The sequence below is a fragment of the Drosophila virilis genome, chromosome 4 (genome assembly GCF_030788295.1).
Source record: "Drosophila virilis strain 15010-1051.87 chromosome 4, Dvir_AGI_RSII-ME, whole genome shotgun sequence".
Taxonomy (NCBI): domain Eukaryota; kingdom Metazoa; phylum Arthropoda; class Insecta; order Diptera; family Drosophilidae; genus Drosophila; species Drosophila virilis.
The window spans coordinates 11,054,490-11,059,141 of NC_091546.1; the positions used below are offsets into that span (position 1 = coordinate 11,054,490).

Sequence of the window (4,652 nt, forward strand, 5' to 3'; positions counted from 1 at the left end):
GCATCCTGTAGCTTACCGAGGCTGCGGCTAAGGTGAAAGAAGAAGAAACCGAAATAAAAAAAAAAAAGCCTAAAAAGAAAAGTTCCACTTGTCTCAATCGACGCCTCCTCAAAAAATCTGCGTGAAGTCGTTGAGGCCGCACCCGCAGCTTGGACTCGCCCCCAGCGCCAACGCAAATTCAACGAACGCGTTCAGCATGTCTTGCCCCAACTTTAACCTCCCGCAAGATCCCCTCAGCACCTTACTCTTCAGATCCTGCATTGGATTATCGCGCAAAAACCAAGTCACTGTCTCTAATTGAATTCGTCGGTTTAAATAATTCAGCTGCAGGGCATCGAAATAAATTTCGATGCTCGGCTTTGGCTTGAATCTAGTTGTATGCCAAATTGTCTAAGGGACCACTTGTAGCGCGCTGTGAGTTCGTCTTGGCCAGGAACTTATATCCACTACACTGAAAAAAAGTTAACTAAAAGTATAATTGTAAAATAACTATTTGAGAGTCAATATGACGTGAAATGCCAACTGAAATTTCCTGCCTTTGCCCAACACAGCAATATTTTTAAAAAGATATATGAAAATTATTTCGAAATACATTGAACCTAAGGCTATAATCAACTTTTGCCCACTTGTACAGTATGAAGCCGAAAAATAATCTCTTGAGTTTCAGCCTTTTACTCTCATTTTATTTCCAAGAGAAGAGGATCTCCAATGAGTTTTCCTAAAGATTCGTTAAAATTCGGAGTTTAAAGATGAAATAGCCAAAATCGTAAGAGCGCTACCATATCTTTGATGTTTTTGATTACGTCTGTTAATCAGTCCCCATATTCTGCTTTGGCGTCAGATTATGGAAGATAGTGAAGGCGCTATTCGCATAAGGTAAGATGTTGGTGGCTGTCATCTTCGATTTCCAGAACTTACAGATCGATTTCGATTTCCACTGTCTCTTTCGGATCATTCATTTGTCAAAAATATCCTTATATAGAGCTGGGAGTTATCAGCTGTGTACAGAGTGTATTCGCTTCAGTAATCTTACCCAATTTTGATTTTCAATCGATTCATGAAGCAAACATTTGTTGACAACATGGAGTTAAAACTATAAAGAGAATCTTTTTAAAACGGATTTCAGAAAGTACCTTAATGCCCACACATCTATGACATCGCTCAATGAGGAATTCCAACTAGCTATTGACGAAAAGTGTGAAGAAAATATAATTTAATTCGTTACGTACCGCGAAAAAAACGTATACAAGGCTGAAACGAATTAATCATGTGCAAACAGACTTAACTTATGACGATGTAACACCGATTCTTTTGAAGTTGACATAAAAAGAAAACAAGTTAACTGTTGTATGTACCTCATATGTACCAAATAAGTCCTGAAGAGACATATACTTTCCTGAATAATATTTTAAATTTAAATATTATTTTCTGTTATGACATAGTTCACGTGCATTTTTTTCGAGTGTACCTCTGATGGCTGATGCTCACACTAAATGCCTTTTTTTAGCTTACAATTGATTTCAGCATCTTTGTTTGCTGTTTCTGGCAAGTGTTTGGCTTGGGGTTTCTTTGGGGTATCTGCGGGCGCAGCAAATCAATCTGCAAACATGCCGCCGCCAAGTGCCGACTCTGCAGACTACGACTTCGACTGCGATTGAGTCACGGAGTCGGAGGGGAAGAGTGAGTGTCCGTCCGGATTTCACAGTACAGTATGTGGGTTGCGGTCGACGCATCAGTTTCGGGCTGTTGTTGCATTTTGGTGCCGTAATAAATACATTTGGTAAATTTTAATGTCCTCCTCCCATTTTTCAGTCAATTTGAGCGGAACACTTGGATTTGCCGCTGCCCTTTTTTGGGGCCACTTGTAAGTTGCAGTTGCTTGGGATTTGTGTGCGGTTTGGCAATAAATATTTTAAATCAGAAAACATATAAATTTAGTGATTTGCCGAGTCAGTGAAGTCGTCTCGCGGCGAGTATCTTGTCTGATACCTGCACTCTGTTGAAGATGCGCATGTGCATGAGAAGAGCTGCTGTAGCCGTTATCGTGTTGCTTTAAAGGATTCAACGTCGAACCGCAGTTCAGCATAAATTGGTAAATTGTTTTTGGCGGCTGTGGCGGCACATATTTTGTATATTGAATTTTTAGTTCATCTTCGACTGTCTGCAGCGGTTTGGACATACCCATTCCAGCACACCTCTTTGGCCACGCGCCCCGGCCATGCCGTATTTAGGTCAACTCGAGTCGCGATTCATGCGGTAGCCAACATTTAAAGTAGGTGATGAAGTCCCACTGCTGCCTGATTTGTGATAAGCTTCATATTTTTAGGGTTTAATTCAATGAAAGTTGCATGCGTGCCTCCGACAATGACGCCGATGCTGGCCATTGCATCCACAATGCCCAGAGATACGGTTTTTCATTTCTTCTGTAGGTGAAATTATGCAGTGCCTCAATGCCGACTAAATTGGTAGTATGTGGCAGCGGCGTGAAAATTTTTGCCAGGGCCAGAGTTCAGCAGGCCGGGCAGAGATCCTCTTCCCCTTCTTTCTTTAGCTCCTTTCCTGGCCGGTCATAAATTTGATTTTAAGCGTTGAGAAGCAGTGAAAGCGTCTACAATTGACTGAACAGCATTCTGATCACAAGACATACAGGAAGGTATCTTTGGTAACATTATAAAATAGACGTATAGGCACGATGTCAACTAATCACATGTATACTTGCAGGATCTGCATAACATAGTGATCCAATTAAATCAAGCAAATTGTATAATGGCAAGGATATGTTTGCTCTATTAGGCACGATTAAGCTAAAAAGAAATCTAAGTCTGCTAAGGAAAAAATCGTGATGTTCATGATGATATTTACGATATTGAATCAAGCTAGAAAAAAAGTGGTGACAGATATGTAAAATATGTAGGTTCTCATTTAGCATATATCAAGAATAATTTACTTTTCGATACCATAACCGATCTCCATACTAAATTATCAATTTAAACAATTTTAAACGGAAGAACCTAGCGCTTGCGTAACATTTGGGACCTGGTAAGCTTAGGGAATAGTCCCAGTTACAGATAAACACAAAAACTAGAAAATCTATACTCCCGATAGAATTAAATATTTATATGAGGGTATTTTCATCGAATAAAGTTCGTACTTTATTATATTAAGTCTAATATCCTTCAGGCTAACCACTCAAACAAGACTGTTCGTACGAATGAAATTTCACGCAAAGAGTGGGCGTAAGCCCAGCCAACACTTGAATGTTCGTTGTGGTGCACAATTACGCCATTTGCCAAAATCAAACTATCAACTTTGACACTCATTAGCGTCAAATTACAGCGCGAGCAAAAGACAGGCGGGGGTGGCCAGTCGGTTGGCGGTGAGCAACGCCACAGCAGACCGCACAAAAACCTCGTAAATTCATAAAAGCAATCGTAAATTTTTATTGTCATGCCACTTGCCAGCCAACAGCAGCAACCGTTGCACAATGAGGGAAAATGCCGGCCAAGCTGAGAACTTTTCTCGAGGGAAAACTGAACACCAAGCAGACATCGACGATGTCGGCGACAAAAGACGACGACGCCAGTTTTCCAGTCGGTTGGCTGCTTGGACTAGAAGCTGGCTGGCATATTAAGCCAGCGCGCACATATTTCATAACAAAATTTATGAAGGGCCGTTAACTTTAAGAATCTTTTGCGCAATTTACTTGCAAGCGGCAATAGGAGGGAGCCTGACCAAAAGTTGCCAAGAAGCGAACGTCGCGCTGCGCCAAAGTAACGCCAATTTTTCGTCTAACAATTGGCGACGACCTAATGCCCCGTTTGGCAATCGAACCTGAAACTGCAGTTTGAGTCGCCAGCCAGAGCTTACACCCCCATTGCCCTGCTCTGCCCCAGCCCAGGCACTTGTAGGTACAAGTTGCAGGCACAGTAAGCTCATGAAGTTCACATGAATGCCATGAAACAATAAATTATGTTATTAATAAATAATAAATGTAATGGGAGACTGCAATTGCTGGCGAGATGCTGCTACCTGTTTTTTTTCTTCTCTTTTTTGTTCCTTGTGCAGTGAATGGAGAGGGGCATGACGTGCTCCATTATTATTATGCGCCCGGTTAACTACTGTGTCAAAGAGCCGCCTTGGCAAATAAACTAAAGCCAGCAACTATAGAAGTGCTAACGAATCCCAAATGCTCTTAAAACTATAATTTAAAAAGTACAGCTCTTTTTTAAAATAAAAAGTAGATTATTCATTAGTACTAGCTAATAATACTCCATAATATGCTATCTGATTGTTTTGTTTGTGCAGATAAACATTATTTCTTACTACGACTTGCCTTTCCATTTACACTGCAAAGCATATGAAATAGTTTCCAGACTTTCATGTGCATTTTCCCCAAAAAAATGAAAAGAAACAAACGAATTTTAGTGTGGAAACTGTTTTTTGAGGGTAGTCGGAGCAGCATCACGCGATGCAACAGGAAGAAATGGTTGGGAATCGAGTCGCCTTAGCTGGTTATTAATCATGCAGAGGCTAAATCTCTAGGCGAGCTGTTGATTGCTCGTGATGTTCGGGTAATTGAAATTTCAAACTTTAATACATGGAATCGACCAATATTGAGTATTGACTCATAATTTGAGTACACTTGTCGCCCT

The 4,652-nt window shown here is 40.7% G+C and overlaps 1 long non-coding RNA gene across 8 annotated transcripts; it reads left to right on the forward strand.

Annotated features, from left to right (window-relative positions):
- The first annotated feature begins 1,597 nt into the window (after window positions 1–1,597).
- Window positions 1,598–3,995, forward strand: LOC116651678 (uncharacterized). 8 transcript variants are annotated; one of them, XR_004304702.2, is made up of 5 exons: window positions 1,598–1,709; window positions 1,813–1,864; window positions 1,922–2,092; window positions 2,147–2,272; window positions 2,327–3,995. It is a non-coding gene; the product is annotated as an uncharacterized lncRNA (long non-coding RNA). The 8 variants fall into 8 exon arrangements; XR_004304700.2 differs by having other exon boundaries at window positions 1,599–1,709; window positions 1,939–2,092; XR_004304698.2 differs by having other exon boundaries at window positions 1,601–1,864; window positions 1,939–2,092; window positions 2,327–2,662; window positions 2,722–3,995.
- The last annotated feature ends 657 nt before the right edge of the window (window positions 3,996–4,652 follow it).